General features: G+C 50.0%; 1 protein-coding gene across 1 annotated transcript in view; it reads left to right on the top strand.

Annotated features, from left to right (window-relative positions):
- Positions 1-982: 982 nt before the first annotated feature.
- LOC144178486 (uncharacterized) overlaps positions 983-22,660 on the top strand; it is a 357,015-nt gene continuing 335,337 nt past the window's right edge. The window contains exon 1 of the mRNA XM_077706398.1: positions 983-1,497. The gene's annotated coding sequence lies outside the window, so the exon portion shown is untranslated. The remainder of the gene's footprint in view (positions 1,498-22,660) is intronic.

The following is a 22,660-nucleotide window of genomic DNA, read 5'->3' on the forward strand; positions in this document are numbered from 1 at the left end:
GAATAAGGATGCCTCTGACTGGGTGGAGGCCCCATGAACATCCTCCTGCTGCGAATATTTTCTCTCTCTCTCTCTCTCTCTCTCTCTCTCTCTCTCTCTCTCTCTCTCTCTCTATCTATCTATCTATCTATCTATCTATCTATCTATCTATCTATCTATCTATCTATCTATCTATCTATCTATCTCTCTCTCTTAGCTGAATAGATTGAATGGGGCTGATTTGAATGCGGCCCCAAGTAGCAGTTCGCCAAGTTCACATCAATGTCCCAAGCCGGGGCATTGGTTATGGAAAAGCTGCTTAATATATTTGGTCGACTGCTTGCAAGTGCCGCTATGCTTCACAGGCTTTTATGAAACAGCCTCCCGGCCACTGTCACGATGCACCACCGGCGGCTGAGGAAATTGTGCATCTTGTCACGAACGCACATCCAAAGCACGTCGGGTGGTTTTTCAAAAAGTTGACTCAGCTATAGTGTTTTTTTCTCCCGACGGCGCAGCCCATTGATGTCATTGTTTATGGTGCGTGCCGGACGGCGGAATAGTAGCACGATCGCGGTACGTCCGCAGTTGAGAGCGCACTTGTTTCGGTTTCACCCATTTGCCCTCGCCGTCGTGCGCGACGCTTCCGCGCACGCTTGCGCCGATTTCCGCCTTTTCCTCCTCTCACCGCTCTCTCGCCCGCGGCACTTTTTTTTTCTTCCCGTTGGAGGCAACGCGGAGTGCTAGAAGCCACCGCGAGGGAAAGAGAGGGCGCAGGAAAAAGGAGAGCGCCGGTACCCTTTGTTGTCGGTGGCGGCTTCAACGGCAGAGTAGAACGCACCCGTCGCAAGCGCGGACCGGCTCGCCGACGCTCACAGCCTCCTCGTAGCGCGCGCCCGCTCGCCCAGGTGCGCTACGCACAGCGTGGGCCGGTTGATGCGACAACTGCAATTCTCGTTCGACGACGTCAAGACGCGACTCCACGCAGCCGACTCGCATCAATCCCTTCGCCTCCCGCAACTTGACACGCAGGATTCCTTTTATCGAAGCTCAAGAAGCTGCGTGTGTTTTGGGTCGTTCTCTACAACGTGCACAGTGGGCCGGAAGAATTCCACCGGTTTCCCAGCGGAAGTAACATTGCGTCGCGGCGCCAGCTTAGTTAAAATCCCTCGCCGCTGGGCCAACCCTTCCGTACGGAGGAAGACGGTGCGTAATCTCGTCTTATCGCTGCCCGCGATCCCTCGTTCACCGTGGCCATCGACTCCGGAACCGAAGGAGTGCGTGGGTTCCACGCGATTCTCGATCGCGAGCACCTGGTGTCCTTCTGCCGATCTACGTGAGCTGCTAGACGGTCGCGGTGTGAGAACAAGGTTTTCGTCCCTGTTGTGACGGCGAGCTTCCATAGGTGGATGTTGTGATTGTGCGTGAAAGAAAGCGATAAGCAGGGACAGAGGACGACCCGCTTTCCAGGAAACTGTTTGGATTTCTCGCCCCCTTCAAGAGTTCTGCTCCCCTGTTGTGAGTCATTTTCTATCTTATGCATGGAACTGACAGCGGCGAAGCTTGGGAGCGGTCGTGCTCCATGAGTGATATCGCAAATTTTGTAACATAAAATTTCGGAACGCTCTCCAATTTCGGCTCTTTTGACGTCTACGAAAGTTTGCAAAAAGAACGCCACAATGTTATTTTTGCAAAATTTCAAACCGAGGGCCAAATCGGAGAATTTTAGGGGAAGGGGTGGAGTGTGCTGGAAGTGAGGAATTTCAAAAATAGCAATGTAATTTCGTTCATTTGATTTTAAGTGTTTGTTAATGCACGAAATGATCTCGTTGATCGAAGCTTTAAAAAGCATGAACATTCGCACCAGATATGTATGTTTAGAAAATGGTTGTGGGTATAGTAGCTTCTCTAACTTTAGCCGGACGGTTTAATCGAGTGACAGATAGGCAGACCAAATTTCCCCTGTTCAAGTATCCCAAGAAAGACTATCGTCTTTCTCAGACTCAGATCCACCAAGGAAGAACATAAAGTTCCCCTGATCGAAGAGCTAACACGCAGGCGGCTCGAAACGTCGACCGCAGTTTTAAGGGATCTAAGATACTGTGCTTCCTCTTTTTCATTGGAGCTTTTCTTTTGTCGATTTTAAATTCTTCGTAGCTTCCAAACGTCAGCAATGCTTGTGTCCGTTATTAATTTTGGATAATTCATATCGCAACCGGGAAAGCAGTCACGAGTAAAGCCTTCCGGAACGTAGGAATCAGAGAAAGAGAGTCATTTTAATGAATGTAAGGAAAATACAGAGACGTCGGTCTGGCCATATACGCTCTGCCCTGCTACTCTAGGTCAGGGAAGGGGTGGGGGGAAAGATCGCAGAGAGAGTGTGACAGGTCTGGTGATTGAGATGGAGGTGAGGGTTGGGAAGAAGGACCCCGCTAGCACTTCGCGCTAGACCTTCGCACGGAGCCAAAACATCAGGTGTGGAACACCGAGGAGATATATTCTGACTAGCAGGAGGCCAACGAGACCACGCACAAAGGGAACACACACGGGAAAATGCAGCCGGAGACGTTGAAAGCGTATACAGTCACGTGATACTGAGATAGTGTTCGCTGGCCCGAGGACGTTGCGCGGGGGTCGCTTGACGACGTGCGGCGTGGTGGCACACGTCGGGTGGCACACGCCCCACGTCAGGCCTTGGGTGCTTGGCGTGGACCCAGGACTCCGATCGGGCCTACGCCGCGAACGCTCTGGAGACCACGGACGGGATGGCCAGGGCTTCCCGGACACCTCTAAAGGAGCCACCAGAACGGGCCCGGGGCTCGGGAAAGGTGAAGCTCTGGCCGTCAGAATCCAGGAGCCCGGCAAACCACGCAGCAAACCCGCCTTGACGAGATTCCAGCACCCAGTAAACCCGAGCGCACGCCGTCTTCTTCTTCCTCTTCCTCTGTAGAGGCACATACCTTGTCCTTCTTCGCCTGGTCAACCCCACACAACCACGTTCCGGCGCAGTACATCACCACAAGGGTACAACTGTATACCAATGATGCCATATGTGCACTTTAAGGTCAATAAAAATTCGCGTGATTCAGTTGCTAATTGCAGTAGTCAGATAGATATAATTAAGAACTGAATAATGTCTATTATTCAGTTCCCATGTATGTCGGCAAGAATTCTTGCCGACATACATGGGAACTGAATAATTTAAATGAACTTCATGTGCGACTTAAAACGAAGTAGATGACGATAATTTAATAGTACATATTTTTAACTGTTTTTACGGATTCTGCTGCTGCAGAAAAAAAAGGGTGGCAAACGGCATACGCGTATTTAACTACAGTTTGTTGAATAACCCGGTCTGACTACGTGCCAGTCACTAAAAGTTGTTGTCCATAACACAACAACTTTTTAAAGACTAGCGATAAGTGGCCAGATAAGATAGACGCGCTACTCTTGCACATTGCTCTTCATATCTGCATCGGCGGGTGCAGTTACCGTAAGTTCAGTGCTTTAAGCTGTGCTGGTTCGTGTGCTGACGCACATCATGATTGCAGCCCCAAGCTGGAAGGTCCTGCAAGGCTGACTCGTTGCCCCGCATCTGCGATAAATCCCGCCTGCTACGGGCAAGACGTCCCAAATAAACGAGATTATTAGTTATTTCCTGGTAAGCCGCCATCTGCGATTTTTCTCATTCGTTCTTGGTGCTGGGTTATGAAACATTCACGATTTTCTTTTAAACACGTGGAAATTACTTTTTTTCTCTGATGGGCAAGGAACTAAAACTGTGTGTGTGTGTGTGTGTGTGAGTGTGTGCGTGTGTGCGTGTGTGCGTGTGCGTGTGTGCGTGTGCGTGTGCGTGTGCGTGTGTGTGTGTGTGTGTGTGCGTGTGCGTGTGTGCGTGTGCGTGTGCGTGTGCGTGTGCGTGTGTGTGTGTGTGTGTGTGTGTGTGTGTGCGTGCGCGTGTGCGTGTGTGTGTGTGTGGGGGGGGGGGGGTTGTAAAGAATTTCGCGTTGTCATCCAACACATAGCATTATGAAAACGGGTTGCGCCAACTAAGCGCGATTGGGCACAGCAGGTTTGCACTTAATTGCCGTATTTTCCCAGCTATATACAAGCGCACATATATCATCATCATCATCGGCACGTTGGTTACCATTGCAGGACGAACGCTTCTCGCGCGTTCCTCCAACCGTTCCTACCCTCCGATGCCCTAATCCATTCTTTGCCTGCTGACCCCGTCGGCTCACATCAACGTTTCTACAACGACTGCAATGTCCCTGCATCGAGTTAATGATCCTCTTCTACTCCTTGACCTGTTTCTCAGTAGCCACTCATCCGGAATTCGTTTCTTACTGACCAGACGACAAGTTTATTAGGCAGGTCTCGATGAGAGTGATTAATAGAGAGTTTTAGTATAGCGGAAAGCACCACTTTAGCGCGCCTACAGCGTTAGCGGGGACGCTAACCATCGCGTAACGAGGCGCTATCCGTTTGCGATTGCGGCTCGCCAACGTTAGCGCCACAGCTAAAACGCTATACTAGAACTCTCTAATAATAGCGCAGGTCGCTCTTCATCGTCACACCGCTCCTGAAGCTGGCCAACGGCGTGTCGTACACACCCTGTTGTCTACACATCCACGTGCGCTGTCTCTCATTCGCAGCGGGATGACCGGCTACTGTTTTATAGCTGGAGCGTAGGGCCCGTCCCACTCATAATACCGTCATGATGACGAGGTGTGTGCCATGGCGTGCGTTTGCACCGCCTGACTAATTTCTACATGGCAAAAAGCGTGAAAGAACGCTGACACCAGGAAGAACTCATAGACCAGAAAGGTCTAAGCAGCCATCCCGTCTAAATGTTTTTCCTCGTGTCCCCGTGCTTACGCACTTCTAGCTTGTCGACATTCTACCCCCAAACTAGTCCAAAATGCTACGTTGAATGGTCTAATTTTTTGTCCGTAGCCACCTATACATCGCAGTCTATTGAAAAAAAAACAAAAAAACAAGCAAAGTCTACACGCCACTGCTGTCGAGAGTAAGCTAAATAAGGGCTAGAACGGAAGTAACGAGCCTTTGACTTGGGTCTTAGCTTCATTAACTTATGGAACGCTGGAACTCCTCAGGAAATTCGGTCGCAACAAAATACGAACTGTATTCGCGACATTTGTCGTTGTAGTAAGTGCTTATTCTTGGAAGTTTGTGGAGGTTTAATGTGCGAAGCACTTTGGACTTATCCTGTTATAAAGAGTTGGGGAACATTACAACGTCACAACTGGAAGAAAAAGTTTCAAGCGGTTTACGCGCGCAAAGGGATTTACCATGCTTTTGTCCGGGCGGTCGCAGCCAATACTGTACAATAGACTACGATGTACCGTACTTCAGGGGGTATCTATGTTGGAAGTGAGATGTCTGTCTTTTTTATTGTTGATTTTATAGTAAACTCAAGTTTCCCACGATGTTCCCATTGCCTTCTTAGAAGGGCAAGAAAAACCTTAAACTAGATCTCCTAGAACCCCGAAAGTTATTTGTCAGTTTAAAGTCCTAGATGGGTGCAGTAGCACCGCCATCGCCCCAATGTTGAGAGGCCACGAGGACGAAGGGGCCAGGGCGTTAGGGGGAAACAATTACTGCTGGGCTGGCTGGACACTCACGACTAGCGCTCTTCAGCACCGGGCCATGCAGAGATTAACAGGTGCGCGAATCAACGCGGGACCCCTTTAACTGGTCTCGGCTTCTCCTGCAGAGGGGCTCCTCTACACAGTGGCGTGGAGCGCGCCTGCTGTCACCACCTCCGGGATCCTCCGCGGAGATCAGTAGTACATGGTTATCCAGCAGGAATCGCATTTAATTCTGCGCCGTGAAACAACGCAAGCCGATTTGTATGGCCTCGCCGTAGCATTTCTGCCGCAATAACTGCGACGCGAACCACCCACGCGGTGAGCAGCGCTATGACCCAGCAGCGACTTTCCCTTCGCGAGTGATGGCACCGCCCCTACTAACGAGGGTGACAACGACGGCGGTGATTATTGTGTTGTTGGTGATGATGATGATCGTGCCAAAGGGGCTTGGCTTCATCTTTGTATTCAGGGAGTGGCATGGGACGCTTCCCTCTCCAAAGCACACTAACATTCTTGTGCTACACGGACCCTTTCAATTTACAGTTGGCTGCTTAAAACTATGCCATATACTTATATACAAAGCGCCACTCGATAGCCAATGCTTTACGGGGGCTTCGGAAGGTTTTCGAAACAGCCATGAGGCACAGATCTAAGAAAGCCAAGTTAAAATTTATCAACTTCATCCTTCGTCTAAACTTCACCTTAGTTCAAGCGGCCTGCTCGGCACTAGAACGCTAAACGCGGCGCGCTTGCACGTATCCTGGAAATTTTCATTTGTAATAACAATTCACATAGCCAGGTAGATTTTTAACGCGATTTTCTATTCAATTGTTCTTTCCTTCCAATTTTACCTCCGTTTTGATCGACTTCGCTTACAGGGTTCAGGTTCGCATACTCCGTTGACAACCTTCTAACACCTTGGTACCCCACTGCGCGTCCCTCATTTTCGCGTGGGACCACAGAAGCCCGCCGTGGAAGCACAACCCCAAGCTCCGCCGCTTCCTCACAGGACGAAGCTGAAAACGGAAGCGCGCGGCGAAACTCATACGCAAGCGGTCCGTGCCATCGAGATTTGGGACCACAAAGTCTCCTGAACTCTTCGTCCGGCGCAGCTTATTCAGACTCAGCAAGGACCTCGTCCCCCTCCGGTCCTAGATTGTTGTGTACTTCATTCTCGCCTTCTGTGTACAACGTGCGGCGCTAAATGAGCAGTGGAGAGAGTGAGACAGTGCAGAGGGAAGGCCTACTACGCAGTGCCATCGGCGGCACTGGTCAAGCACAAGCAATAACCGCGCAGCTCGGCTGCTAAGAACGGCCGCTCTTCCCGTATTTGCTCACGTCAACCTTCCGTGCTGCCAACCTGGTCAGACAATGGCAGAAGTAACAAAAGAGTGGTGTTTTTTTTTTCTAAATACACCAGTAGATCAGTTTCCGGTACTCCGTATATTTCTCCTTATCTCTAGCCTATTTTATGTCAAACGGGCCTTTTAAGAACTGGAATGAGAATTAGTTTTCCCTGTGCGCAGCCACTGGTTTATTAGCTTTAAGATGGGTTTGTAAATTACATAGGCGAATAATTCACGTGCAATGAACAAGACCGCTAGCCTCATTCAACTCTATGATCTGAATTCATTTTTTCTCTGTATCCCTATTGTATGACACTGCCAGGCGAATAGGCGCAGTTTTCACGCAACCGCCCTCACGAAGTCCTTCACTGGCTCTTGTAACTGCATAATTAGACCGATTAGTCACTCCTGAATAGTAGGGGCGTGTACTTGTGTCACGGACAATGAAGCGGTTTTTGGTTTCTGAACATTGATCAAGCTGCGTATGTTCTAACGATAGGCGCACCCTAACAATTGGGTGGATCGGGATTTTTTAATTTCTGATTTATCGGGACTTCCGCTGAACAGGCGGATGAAAGCATGCAACGAAAATGTGTTCGGAATAAATAAAAAAATTTGCAACTTTTCGTAGTGTTGTACTCCGGCATGAACTGGAGGGCCAAGACTTCCCCGGCACAGACAGGGGAGGGGCTCTGCAACGCATTTCCGAAACTCTAAAGTAAGAGTTGCAGCGTTCGCTAACAGAGCACTGAGTAATTTCTCATCTATCCCCGAGAAACAGTGAGATCTTTCGAACCACTCTTTTGTATTGCTTTACGCGAGCAGGTTACGTACAATCAGAATCTAGAAATGTTATATCAATGCAACAACACAAAAGCGCCCATCAGCGTGCACTGCTGGTCGGCACCGAGAGCAGAGACCAAGTGGCTGAGGAGTTTCGCTCCCTTAAACGAGGCACCCATGGTAGTAGCCGAGGCAGCTTTTTATAGCGCCTAAATTAAAAGACACCAAATTGCGCAGCGTGTGGTGCTCTTCATGGAGCGCTTGGCGATCTAAATTAATAGCGTGGCTCTTTACAACAGCTTGCTTTGCGTGTTCCTAAGCCTTTACGGCACTTGTGGGATCTGGCCGGGTAAGACACGTGTCTGGGGACACTATCAATAGGACGGTTGAGGGTCAATAATCGAACCGAGGATTACCGCATAACCGTTGCCTCAAGTTGGGCACCACCGTTGTGCACGTCATTTCCGTTGCCGCGTCCACGCGGGGCTGCGTTATTCACGGCTACGTCATACATGAACGCCCGGAATTCAGACCTGCGGCGGCAAGCATTTCCGCGCTGCTGAATGCAGGCTGCCTAAACAAAGCTATTCAACGCATGGCCTTGTCCGCTAAGGTCAGCGAAAGAGAAAAGAGGCGGTGACGCCATGGGGAGTGGACACACACGGTGCAAAAGGACAGTGCGATGAATGTACACCTTCCTTCCGGCGCGTACACTTGTTAGGCTTTTGAGAGCAGGGGTATTTCATGGCGCATACGAGCAGGAGTTTCCCCGGAGAAAAAAAACGGTAGTAACAAGCTGGCTTCCTGGAAGCGGCCGAAGAAAATTGCATCATGGCTTGTAGATTTCACAGCAACCGGATAGAGCAATTCCAAAAGCCCACACCGTTGCTGATAAACACGTATGCCCACAGAGACATGACGCAGTTCTCGGCGGTGGTCAAAATTAATCCGGAGCCCCCCACTACGGCGCGCCTCATCACTTGTGTAGCGTCAACGCGTTAAATCTCATAACCAATCAATAATTTCTCGGCGGGGGACTGACATCCAAATACACCTTATTAGACAGATCTGGTCAAATCAGCATGTACCGGAACAACTACCGTGTCGCGAGAATTGTGTCAATCGCATAGCCGTACACCAGCTGCTCTCGTTGTGGGTCGTATCATATTGGCGCTTCCGTCTGTGAGTTTCTTTCAGCGTTTAGCGTAATCGGCAGACACCGCTATCAACAGCTGTATTTCTTCCCCGTGAGTATGACCTCATCACTGACACTTATGGAGCTTTTATAGCCACTATGGCTCTAGGAAACGGCATGCCCTCACTAAAGGAGTACCGGCGGGCAGTTCAGCGCCTTGCTATTTTCGGGTGTTAAAGTAAATAGAGGCCAGTTTTGACACCCGGAAAGGTACAGAAAAACTTACTCTTATCGCCCGATCACTCTATTCTGTTATGTTGGCAGGCTCAGTCAGAAAATACTGGTTCTGCGCTAAGCACCAACATGCATATTCATCGCCCGTAGATGCGCGATTTCTGGAAAGGGAGAAGCAGTAATGACAATCTTTCACGCTTTTGGGTCTTGTCAAACACGCCGAAGTCATGTGTTGCATCACCATTTCAGTGTTTCTGGATTCTAAAGCAGCATTTATCTCAGTGGTGCATAACGTCCTTCAGATAGTCTGATAGACCATAAGCATTAGATGCTGAATGTATTCGGGACAGCGAAGATCTACCCGACATCTTACTATGTCCGAAGAACAGTGGCACAGCTGTTTGCATGGCGAGTCGTGGTGCCCCGCAGGAAGGAACTTTAAGCCCGACGCTTTTCACCATTTGCCAATTTGGAATGGAGAAGTGTCTGCGCCATCAGTCGAGATTTTCCTTCATGCAGGGGATATCTGCATGTCATGCTGCGGTCGTAACAGGCGGATATTGTGCTCAAGGTTTTGAAGGGTCATTAACACAATTCCGACATCCCTGAAAGCACGATGCCTCCAGGTATCGACTCAAAAAGCCGCTGCGATTTCCTTCACCGGGCATGAACTCACCCGGTATCCTCTGAAACTCACGGACGTTTCTATACCACGAGTTGAAAGCCACAAATTTCTGGAGCTTATCTTTGAGTAGAATATGACAACATGACCCCGATGAGGGCACTCAAAGGAAAAGCGAAAAGCTACAGGCGCATATATCCATCTTCAGCATGATTACCATCAGCGTTGGAGGATGCTTGTTGACCCAGTATTCTGAATCCCTCCTCCACTGGAGCCTGCGGTCGAGGAGATGCTTCAAAGAGCTTTTCGCGTTTAAAAGCACGGCGGTATCTTCCACTCAGCCGAGTGGAGGGAACACATGAAGTGGAGGGCAGACTCAGAATACGGGCCGTATGGCCAAGCTGTAAAATAGACCCCGTCTAACACAACATAGACCTTACTGAAAAGGTGAAAAGGTCTCCATGGAAAAGGAGTAGAGAGCGAGACAAAAAGCAAAAAAAGCAACTGATAAACAACATAAGAACTCCGGCCTGCAGGCGAAGCTGCTTCCTTTTTCGGTACTTTCTTGAGACAAGCGCACACAGCCGTGGTTGCTTCAATTACATGAATATTACACTAACCTTGCTCTTCTTTGCCGCATGTAGCGCTCAGAGCCTTCGCCAAGCCATAAGACGGAGAGAATGACGATCGAGAGCGTTGAACCTGGTGGGCATGGAGAAGACAGCCCGACCTTCTACCGGAATACTTCTTTCTTGTCCTCATAAACCCCAAACGAGAAGCGCGCTCATTCTGGGGTCGTACAGTCCACGCAGTGGAGAGCAATGGGGCTCGCACGCACGCATCGTGCGAAGAGTTGCCCTGGCGTGCCAGCCCGGCGGCGTTTCTTCCGCCGACTTCTTCGTCGCCGTAAAAAAGAACCAAGGCACTCCCGTGCGCTCGCTGATGTGTCCGAGAGCGCCTGAGGCTTGCGTGCGCGAAATGGAAGTCGTTTTCAGCATTTAGGTTCTCGCTGCACGAAACAACGGTCCACGGTAGTCGCTGCTCCGATCGAATGCGTTGCCGTTAGTCTCCAAATACGGCAGCGAACCGGAAAGGCTTATAAGCTCCGTCGGTGGTGGCCATTGAAAACTTTGTTTCTTTACAGCGGGCCGTAAAAGCAGCTTCGGAACGCAGCAGGGTTCGCCAGCTACGTCGTAAGAGGCAGTAAGTAGTTGTGCACGAGGGCTGGTTTTCAGGACCCGGTAGTAACAGCGTAAACCGCGACTAGTGCGCCTGGCCAAGCATAGCGAAAGCTAGCTAAGTGGCAAACGGGAAGTAGCCAGAAAGTAGCGAACGTGGAAGCGTCAGTGCCTTGTAGAACGATAGCTATAGCGGCGTGCCCGGTTCACTGTGGAAGACCACCAAGTTGGTTTGTTCTTGCTTTTTATCTGGTTCAGGGCTATAGTTGAGCAAACTGGGAGGTCGTTTTTGTCGAACATACAAAGAAAGTTGTGCCTTAATTTTACTCATGGACTTTCCTTAAGCAACCAGAGCTGTTGGAAAATTTGAGTGTAAAACAAACGGCAGCAGTCACCCATCAATTAAGTACACACGCAATTGTTAGGTCCAGAACGGCTGATGTGGCCGAGCATGTGCAGCACGCGTTTTTACGGGCACAATGCGATACAGAAATACCGAATTGCAGCTCCAGCTTGTGATACCAAGAGCAAATTTTATAAGAAAAAGTGTGAACGGAATTACTGCCATCTACTGCGGATATTCGAGCCCAGCGCCAAGCGCCTGTAGTGCCGCCCTTGGGAAGCTATACACGCTAAGCAGAAATGTGTCCAAATAGCAGTTTTCTCCTATCCTCTCGCATTTCTCTGCACGTATATACTCTTTATAAGTATACATGGTGTATACGTTCACTATAGTGTATACTTATTAACTGTAGTTACTCACCAACTACAGCCAGAGAGTGTTTTTAAGGCCCGATGACAGTTTTTATCAGCAGTTTTAGTATAATTTGCTTACCTTGAGAGAGTTTTTGGATGAAAACGTGGATTTCTCGAATGTTTTATTTAGCGTTTTCTATTAGTGCATTTTGGAGTTTAATTTGGAATGTATATACAGTCGGCATTATTTACGTTCGGATTCGGTAGCTTTTCTTAAGATTCTTTTCGAGCATTTCTGCTTTTTACACGGGGCATTGCATCAAGCCTAACCGGAGTTTCTGTTCTTTTGGTCAAAGGATTTGATTTCAATCCGTTGTAATTTTTCACGCTGTGGCAGGAAAAAAGCAAACACTTTTTTTAGTTTCGAAAATACTTTAGTCTTTTTCGTCAAGAAGAACAATACAGTTGAATCTCGTTATAATGAACACTGATATAGGGAATTATCGGTTATAGCGAACTAAATACAATCTCTGGTTGGTAACGCTTTTTTTTGCAATGTCGCTTATTCTTTTACTACGAAACTGAAACAGTGAGAGCCGTGCGCGATAGCAGATATAACGAAAAAGTATTTTAACAGGAGGCTGAGAAGCTACTAGAAAAAACCCTCGTAGTCGGAAACTGCCGATACATAAAGGCCCTTGTGCTCGTGGGCAATGTGGAAAACTTCATCCGGCTCAGTGTTGAGAGTAGCTACCAGACGAAGATGACATCCATCATCAAGTAAACAAGGACGCAGCCCTGTTTTGTCAAGTGAACTTTGTTCTGTTCTAGTTTCACTGTCTCATGTTCAGGTTTATATAGCTTGAAATGCAACCAGGAGAAAGGTACAGTTTACGTCGTTTATAGTGGGTTAGAAGCCTACAAAATGAATTTCTGTATCAAGTGTTTTTTCGCAGCCGGATTGACGATTTGTTATTGCCGATTTTTACCTGCACTGTTACAACGAATATCGGTTATAACGAAATAATTAGCTCTCCCGATACTACTTCCTTATAACGAGGTTCGGCTGCTCCGTAATTCATCGAATAGACTATCCACTATAGAAGCAAACTGATTGATTTGGTTTGATTGTTGGATTTAAAGCGCCGCCGCAACGCAGGTGATGAGGCGCGCCCTAGTGGAAGGCTCCTGATTAATTTTGACCACCTGGGGATCTTTAACGTGCGCCGAAATGTCGAACACACGGGTGTTTTTTTTTTTTTTTTTATTTTCGCCTCCATCAGAAAAGCGGCCGCCACGGCCGGGAAGCGACCCCGCATCCTCGTGTTCAGCAGTACGCCTTAGCCACTGAGAAACCGCGGCGGGTACTACTAAGCAAACTGCTAAGCAATTTATCACGAAGGTTTCAATTCTACCCTTGTCCATATTTCACCTTAGAGCGTTCCAGGAATTTTTTGGAGACCGGTGCATTTCCTGCCCATTGTTCCATCACGAATTCTTTTGAGCGTATATGTTGACTGGTGCGGATCCTCATAGAGAACTGTTACAAACCTCCGGCATGCTGACACGCCGGAACGCCGGCGTTCTGGACCACGACTTAGTAATTTTTCGGGCTTTTTTTTCTTCTTCGTCTCTCTCTCCCTGTCTTCTTGACGCCCAAATAAAGTGTACTCTCCTCACCGCGTACCCAAGCCACGACAGGCTGTCGTAAGAACTGCAAACAAATTTTTTCACGATTCATCGGCAAGTAAGCAGCAGTCTCTTTCAACCACTTCATTGAAAGGAACCTTTTTTGACCATAATAATCACGTGGAACAAAAAATAGGGGCTGCGCTATCTCCTGATGTAGCATCTGTACAAATTCATGTTGACAATACTCAACGGCATATAGTGTATATGTTTCTACTGTTTGCAGACCTCAATTGTAGATCTTTATGGTAATCCCAACTAATACTCTGCATTCTAGAATGCATAAAAATTAGCCTATAGCACGCCAGAACCGTGCAGACCTACTTCTCAGCGTGACGTCACGAACATGCAGTGGTGTTGGTGTCGGTAGGGGCTGCAGCTAAAATAACAACCAGGCATAACAATGAAATGCAAGCACCTTAACGCAAAAGAATCACAGCAAAACGAAGGTGACTTAACAACGAAACAGAGTTGTGCGCCATGCGATTCCAGACGACACTTCACTCGCAGCGCCCACACCACAGTATGGACGCTTGGGCGCCGAATGACCTCACTTTACCCCTTTTTTCACGGAAATGAAGTGTGTGTACAGACGAAAATCGTGAATGCCTGATATGTGTACAGAATTGCTTCAGCGTGCAAACCGGCGCGCACGGGCATGGTTTTCGTGAAGGGCCCTGCAGAATCTTGGCCACTCTGGGACTGCTTCAAAGCGCACCAAATCGTAAACCGCCGGAGGGTGCAACGCTGCTTAAGTCGGTGTTGTACAGAGCATAGAGACCGGACATCAGAAAGGAGACTTTATACGATAATTTTAAGGGCAGTGCTTTGCTCTTTGAGGCTAGAGCAGGTTGCTTGAGAACTAAGAGCCTCGTGGGGAAGTATACACAAAATGATGTGGTATGCGTGGTCTGTGGAAAGAAAACAGAAAATGTGCGCCACATAAGTGTTGTATTGTGAGTGTATCCATTCGAAGCTTATGAGAGAAATATTTCGCTTCCGAAGCGCTAGGATTTCAGGGTTGTGCAGACGGAGTAAACGTAAAGGCGGTCGACGTGACTTGAATGCCGGTGGAACAAAAGAATGGAATATTGCCTAGGACAGTTACCGCCTGTAGCTGCGGCGATCGACTTCAGTGGGGAAACGCCTCAATGCACGCGCCTTTCTACAAGCAGCCTTTCTTCGTAGCAAAATGCCATATTTGCAAGCTACATCTCGCCTTGCAGTGCGCCGGCTGTGTGATCCCGAATCGTATTCACTTCCTCGCGTTTCAAGCAGAAATTCAAAAGCTCCCGAACAAGCCATGCGATACTGTGGCACTTGTATACAGGTTACGTGCCCCAAGCAACCGACCGTGCCGCGTCGACTAACGGTGCTCCTCGCGCTGTCTGTATACAAACGGCCGAAAAGTTTGCCCCGTCACAGGGCGCGCCGGCAATGTCGTCGCAGTGTTCGTTGTCGAAGCGGGGCGTTGTCACGTTCGCCGCCGGCACCCTTGTCCGAGAATGAACGACCCGGCGGCCGGGCGCGTCTCCTGCTATGCGGCGATTTTGTCCTCCGCTCCACCCCCCTCCCCCCGCCCCCCTTCCCCCCCAATTCTGGCCGGCGCGATTGCGGCGGCTCGAGAACAATGGGCCTCCCTCTCGGCTCGAGGGCGAAAGGGCGGCTCGGAATTAGGCCAGCCGGTGTGCTGAAGGTCTTTCTTGGCCTGCAAACAGGCATCCCGCTCGACGACTCTTGCGCCGGGGCTCTCCCCGCTCCGTTCTACCGCCGAGTGAAAACGGGGACGCGGCGTCGTTTGGCGCCACCTCGACAGGCCCACCGCGTTGCCGGCGCCGACGACGCCGGCGGCGATCGGGCGCTGCTGCGTTGCGTCACGTGCCAGTGACCGGCGGGAGTTCGCACTGGACCGAATACGTGCGCCGCGTTCTGAGTGCGCGCGCGTGCACTTTGCCATACCGCAGGCGGGTGCACGCCGCCGATTCGGACGTGCACGGCTTTGTGTAGTACACGTGCGCGCCAGACGCGCGGGAATGCTTTGCCAGCCGCCAATTCACTCACGAAAGGCCGGCAATCACTGCCGAGAGAGTACTGCCGTTGATCTTCGGGTCGTAAGTCCGATTTCTGGAGCGCTATTCGCAGTAAAGTAGAGCCCGCTTAAGACCGTTATAAAGCGCAGTTCCTGATAAGTGGACTTTCACCCGTTGTAAACTGTGTGATCGATTCTGGGGCATTGTCTTCCTCAGGTCAATGTCGTGGGCCCAGCATATGGGCGATCGAAACGCAACTTCAGTCTTCCGTGAACATCGTGCGGATTCTTGCAGACATTGCTTGGGGTCGCACGGCCCGGTTGCTTCGCTGCTGTCGAGTCTACAACGAGCTCTTCGTTGATCTGCTTCGCTACAGACTGCCTGCCCTTAATTTCCTGTCCAAGAGCAATGTCAAGCAAATAGATGCGCTACAAGCGCAAGCTCTGCGTTTTTGCTAGGACTCCTTCAGTGCTCTTCAACGACCGGGACACTTTGTAAAGCCAGATGCCTTTCGCCCACTGTAGTATTAAGACTACAAAATATCCGCGTTTGCATCCGCCATGTCAGCGGTTCGTTTGCCCATCCTTGGGCATAAGCTCCTCTAGTCATGCGGAGGGATTCCTGCCGCCATGCTATCAACGTCCCATTTGAATGGAGTCACCGCCTGGGCAGTTTTCTACGTGGCCAATGACAACAACAGTGCCTGGAATCGGCAAAAAGTCAGCGATGCCTCCACCGGCCTTGACCCACACCCCTCAGGATATATCTCGCTGCTATGGCGGGCATAGCCACGGGTCAGTTGCCTCTGAATCTTCCGCCATAGGTGTATGCGTACCATCGGCGGGGTTCTTTGTGAGCCACAAGACATCGGCTCCAAAATCCGAGCTAGCAGTAGTGAGAACTGCGCTGAAGATTATCAGGGACTACCCTCCGAAATCTTGAATTGTTTTCCTTAACTCCTGGCCGCTCTGCGCTGCAACCACTTCTAAAGCGAGGAAGTCATCAAGGCCAGCTTATTAAAGAAATCAACGTAGGACGCATAGCGGCACTGCAATTTCGTTGCAGTGGTTGCCCGGATGTTCTGTCACCACGGACAATGTCATATGTGATCGGCTCACTCGCGGGGGGCCATTCCACGGGATCAACACCCAAATTCGTTATGCCCAAGGAGGACGCGAACGGATTAGTTACCGCACTCGGACGGCGCATGCAATTTCAGCACTGGTGGAATCCAAACTTACAGTACGCTCTTCTCTACGCAGTCGACCCGCAACATACGGTTCATATAACACACAGTTTATACCGATCAACTGCGTGTGTTATACATCGCCTGCGCCTCAATGTAGCTTACACCAAAAACTTTCTTTACATGATTGGACTGGTGACATCACGTGTGACACCTTCGCGGCACTGAGCGCGTTTTTAGTTTGTCCATTCTTCTCTTTGGCGCGACGGGCGAGCAATGTCAGCGTGAAGGACCTCTAAGCCCCTGCAGACAACGAAGAGAGTGCGGGACGGATTTTAGAGCTCTTGTGCGCTTCCTGAAAGACTCTGTACTAGATGCCAGCTTGTGAGTGCCTCTCTCACAATTTTTTTCCGATATGTACGTGCGTGCGTACCTTTGATAGTGGTCTTTTTTCACTATTACTATTTTTAAAGGCCAACTGCACTCAAAATTTCGACCTCTTGAAAACCATATTTTCGTGTGGTCTGCTGAAAAAGAAAGCAACATGCAAAATACACCAGCTCAAATACGCGCGTGGACGCCGCAAGCGGCCAGCAAAAATCGGCGATTTCGAAACCGAAACCAAGGAGAGGGCAGCCATTGCAGTGACGTTGCAGCCGTCCAGCGAGCGCCCGGACGGTCACCAGCTCGGGAGAAAGTCTACGCGCACGAGGCAGCAAGAGGGTGAAGCGTGCGCAGCAGAGCAGAGCTTGACCGGTTCTCCGGCTGCGTGGCTGGCCAGAGGAAGAAGCCCCCGTCGGCTGGAACGTCACAGGCGCGTTATGGCTGTTTACCCGATCCTCCGGCAGGTGCAGCGTGGTCTGCGGCGGAGCTTTTTGAAACGCTTCTGACTGATTAACGAGGCGTTTCACAGGGCTACCACTTGTGTCCCAGCTGATTTGGTGGCACGTACTACCCATTCAAAATAAATTTGGTCGCGGTGAAATTCGAGTGCAGTTGGCCTTAACCTTCATTACGTGTTCACAAACCGTCTGAAGTAGCAAGGCTGACCTCTTCGGTGTCATTGAATACTTTTCTCTCATATCGAAAGCGCTAAGGACGCGTGAGGACGTATTATTGAACAGGTTACACATATGTGGAAGGGGAAATTTCAAGAGGTTGCAGCCCTGCGGTCTGCTGACTCGTTTCTAGCTGTCGTCTCTTGCTCGTTGCATATGGTTTTGGTGATAGGCGGCGTGTCTACACAGCAAGTCTACAAACCCTGGCGCACAGTGCCCAAACAAGGCCGCCCGCCCCCTTGAACCCCCCCCCCCCCCCCCTACACACACACACGTACCCAGCTTCTTCCAGCGTGTCAGCTTTGGGCCCGTCCTATAGAGAATTGACTGCTGATGATCAAAACTGGTGAAAGCGGTGATTAATTGTAATAAATTTCGTTTTAGTTCTGACTTTTCTGTTATTGTCATAACGTGAATGCGGTTCGCGCCTTGGGTGATGTTGCGAAACGTTTCGAAAGAAAATGAAAATCTAAGGCAACTGTGCTTAGCCATCGATCATTAACGCGATCCAGTGCAGAAAATGTAGATGCTCAACGCACTGCGTACTGGAGGCACATGGATCTGAGCTTCAATCAACCTGAAGCCATGGTCCGACACCTGCAAAATACGATTGAAAAAATTTACCCAACTCAACAAAAGTTCATGGTGTGCACAATTTGTAAAACCATGGACAGCTGTCAGGTCCTTTCAGCGTACAACTTTCAGCATACAATTTCCAGCATGTTGTGCACAACCTCGAAACAAATAGCTGCTGCAATAAGCAGTGTCAATTATTAATGGTGGAATCTTGTTCACTTTGAGAAACTTTAACATGAAAAGGCAACATTTTCGGTTAGTTTAATAGCATTTATGTAGGCTTGTGTGGATTGGTAACTCCATAAATAAATCTTATTTCCCGTTTTATTTTGAGAAAGTTTCGCTGCGTGCACTACAAGGAAACAAATATAATTGATACCGTCCTGGAGTCGTTGCTCATCAGAGCTTTATACAACCAGGGGCTAGCGTACTGCAAAATATCGAAATTATTGTTGAACTATTCTTACGGCATCCCAGCTTAATATCCATCTTTCTCTTTCTTTGCCATCTGTTTCGGTTAATGTTGAGGTGGCGGTTTCATTGCGGATTATCGTAATATCGTACGTGCAGAATTCTGCTAAATTCTGCTAAAATCTGCTGAAACCTAAATCTGCTGATAATTCCTTCAGAGCAGGAGGTATCTAGGAAGAGAATTGTTCTCAAATGTAAAAACAAATAATGTAAGAATACTGTAAGTATTACTGTATAATATTATTCCTCACCGTATGATATCAGATAGCAATTTTTTGAAGAAATGATTTCAGGATGGTAGTGTCCCATTCAGGAATATAGCTCAATTGTTCAAATGTTGTTGGGAGGAGTGACTGGAAAACGGTTGTGTTTTGCAGTCACTCCTTTGACTAACTAACTAATCATCTGCTCAATCAATCTAATCAAGCGCTCAATGCCTAAATAGTTTCGAAGCAGTGTTGGAAAGAAGAAGCTAGGTGCGAATCCACTGAAACGTACTGATGTTGTACAGCTGCAAAGTGTGTGACCGGTTGTGGTTCGATAACGTGCTGAACAAGATCGGCAGCATCTGCAACACACTGTCAAGGTCCAACGCCATTGCAGTTCTACAGGAACACTTCCCCGACTCCACCATCGATCACAGTGAGTACATGGTTTGCTTTACTTACGAAGAGTCCTTAATCGGTGCCAATGTCCCTGTAATGAGCGTGGCACACGGGCACCGCTACCCGCCCAAACCAGAGGACCCACGCCCCTTGAACCCCGTTGAAAAACGGCTGATCGCTCCTCGTCTCCCGTTCATGAGCATCAGGCGGTTGACGCATAGCAACGGCCAGTACGGAATCAAGAGACAAGTAGTCAACGTTCCGATAGACGTGCAGGACACGCTGCAGTGCCTACCTAGGAGCATACCTGACGACGTTACCATCGAGGTTCAGATAAATCACAGGCTCATCCGCAAATCAGCGAGTCAGGCCTAGTCAAGAAGCGAAACGTCCTCGATTGGCTGGAGTACTTGGAGCACTCACCACTCTACAGATACTGCAACATCAAGGTTGACTGGAGCCGTCTCTCGCAGTTCAGCGACGAAGACTTACCTTGCGATGATGACGAGATAGAACCCGCGCCCGAAATCACCGACCTCGAATATCCCCTGCCAATGGCCATGGCACTTAACGCAATGAGCCACACGATGATCTACGATGACGGGGCGCAATGCGCCGAAGCAGCACACCATGCGTACCAAGGAATAGTGCAAGGCACGCACACGTTGGACTTGCCGCCGGGAGAGGGCAAGACACCCATCTTCCTGCTCTTTGATCAGTACGGCGAGGAGCTCTCCCTCTCCCCGATCTACTTGGGCGTACCTCGGACGATCACCGGCGTGGCGTTTCGCAAAGTCAAGTGCGTCATCATTGACGAAGTCAGCATGATGTCCCCGGACAACCTCAACTCCATGTACGTCAGGCTACGCCAAATCACTAACGACTGGACGAACCGTTCGGAGGGTTGGACATGATCCTGTGCGGAGACCTGCGCCAGTTGCCACCGGTCACAGCAAACGAGGTGTACAAGCGGTGACGAGAAGCTGGAGGCCTCTTTGCCGCTAGCATCACGTGGCACTACCTGGATTACTTCCCTCTAGTTTAGGTGGTCAGGCAAGAAGACACGTTCTTCTCCACGCTGCTCACAAAGATCGCAGACGGGAAACCCCTGATACCGGAAGAGGTACAACTGCTCGAGAGTAGATTCGTAACCGCGGACAAAGCGTAGAGTTAGCGCCCTCAGCAATACGACTCTTCTTCTCGAACAACGAAGTGACCGCCTTCAACGAGTTGGTTGCCATCATTGAACATCAAGCCGCCCAACAGCAAGAAGGTGCCCAACAAAAAGCCGTGGTACAACTCCCAGCGCAAGACACGTACCTGAGCCTCAGAACCGACGCCGAGCTACACAAGGCTGTTACGTATGGGCCCGCCGACGGGCTTTCTTTCAGCACTCCTCGGCTGTGCGGCGAAGCCACTACGTGCGCCTTCCAAACAAGCCCCACCGTGTCGGTGACTCATGTTTTCACGTTTCGACAAGCTTGGGTCAGACGCCTCGCTTTCGGCGCGCTTCAAACTCTGGTGGTTGCCAGTGACATGTCGAGACGCGCCCAAGAACACAGAGGCTCCGCAATCGCAGCGGAGTCCTCCTCTCTCCCCTCTCTCGGACTCAACATGCGCCGATGCTACCGACTGCTCACGAACTCTGGAAAGAGCGTTGTGTGTGTCTCTGACATTCGTAGCGTGTGCATCAATCTAGAGGGAACGCTGTTTTGACCGTTGCCGCTTTCGGGTATAAATAGAGCCGCCCAAGCGCTGTAGACACATTCCTGTTTGAGCAGTGAATCAATGCTGTCACTCTGCTCGAGTCCTATACTGTTACCGCGCCTCTCGGGACGTTGTTCCTTTGACTTCGGCTCACCTCTCGCTATGAAGTAAACAGTTACGTTAGCCTACGACTTCTGGACTTCTTCACGGCTGCAACAGCGGCTGGCCGCTCTTCACACCACGCTACAACACGTATGTCGGAGGCCACGGAGCTCGGCTCGGGTCGTCGGGTCGGCCCACCCGGTTGCAACAACTGGTTGGCAGCGGTCGGATTGCAACTTCGTAACATCTGGAGCCAGCGGTGCGAGATCCAACACCACGGACGTCATGGCGGCTTTGGACTTCGCAGAATTCACGGCGGTCAATGGTGAGTGCGGGACTTTTCGTCACTGAGTTTTACCAGGCTTCTGCGGATAGCTCGTAGGGCGTGTGTTTTTGTCGCGTGGGTTATTCGCGCAAAACATTTTTGGAGCGGTGGGAAAGCTGTACTCTAGCCAGGCCATGAATTTGAAAGCGTTGAAAAAACCGCGGTTGTTGGAGCTTGCAAAAGAGTTGCGCTTGGATGTTTCGGACGTGCTGAGAAAGCCACAGCTGATACAGGCTATACTCGCTGTTGGGGCTGACGATAGATGATCAATGGCAGGGAGACCGCGAAGCGTCGGGCTGCAGAGGCAGAGGCTGAGCGCCAGCCTGAGGAACGCGAGAAGAAAAAGCCAGAACAGGAGCTCGAGAGGCAGAAAGAGGAACAGCAGGAGGAAAAGAGACGAGAGCATGAGACTCCTAGTCGAGCAGGAGGAAAGAAAGCGACAGCATGAGCTGGAAATGAAGCGTCTAGAGCTCGAGGCGTCTCGACCTCGGCGTGAGACTGACAGCAGCTGGCAGTCTGCGGCGACTGAGCGGCTTACGTTGCTAATGAGTGACCTAATGCGACCCTACAAGGTAGGAGAAGATATCGGTCTTTTTTTGGTCAACTTCGAGCGTACGTGCGAGAGGGCCCAGTTTAGCCGAGACTCATGGCCGCAAAAGCTGCTTACGCTTTTGCCAGGTGAGGCATCGGATATGATGGCCCGCTTGCCAAAGGAAGAAGCGGAGGACTACGAGAAAGTCAAGTCGAGCCTCCTTCGTAAGTACATGCTGTCAGCAGAGGGGTTTCGCCAGAAGTTCCGTGAATCCGAGAAAGCTAAGGGCGAGTCGTACTCGGAGTTCGCCTACAAGCTGAGGGCTAACATGGAAGAGTGGCTCAAAGAGGCAAAGGCTTTCGGAGAGCACGACAAGGTAGTTGAGTGCTTCGGTCTCGAGCAGTTTTACCGCCGTCTACCAGAAAACCTGAGAGTCTGGGTGCAAGATAAGCCAGGGGTAAATACTGTGGATCAGGCAGCTCAGCTAGCCGACGAGTTCGTCACACGTCGAGGTGCGCAGGGGCCGAAAGACGGCCAAAAAGAGTTGAGGCAGAGGCCTGATGGGTCAGGACCGAAAGGCAGAGCTCCCCAGGAAGACGTTGGAGCAAGGGAAGTCGTTGTCGTGAATAGGGAAACTGGCCACGAAAACGAAAAGAGAGCAGACGCTGAGGAGCAGCGCAGAAAGAAAGCTTTTGAAGCGCGCAGACAGGCTGCGTGTTACAACTGCGGCGAGACGGGACATTTCGCTACGAGTTGCAAGAAGGGAAAACTAGTCTTTCACGTGCTATATC

Source organism: Haemaphysalis longicornis, unplaced genomic scaffold, assembly GCF_048455015.1.
Source record: "Haemaphysalis longicornis isolate Haplotype H1 unplaced genomic scaffold, Haemaphysalis longicornis Haplotype H1 scaffold_1, whole genome shotgun sequence".
NCBI lineage: Eukaryota > Metazoa > Arthropoda > Arachnida > Ixodida > Ixodidae > Haemaphysalis > Haemaphysalis longicornis.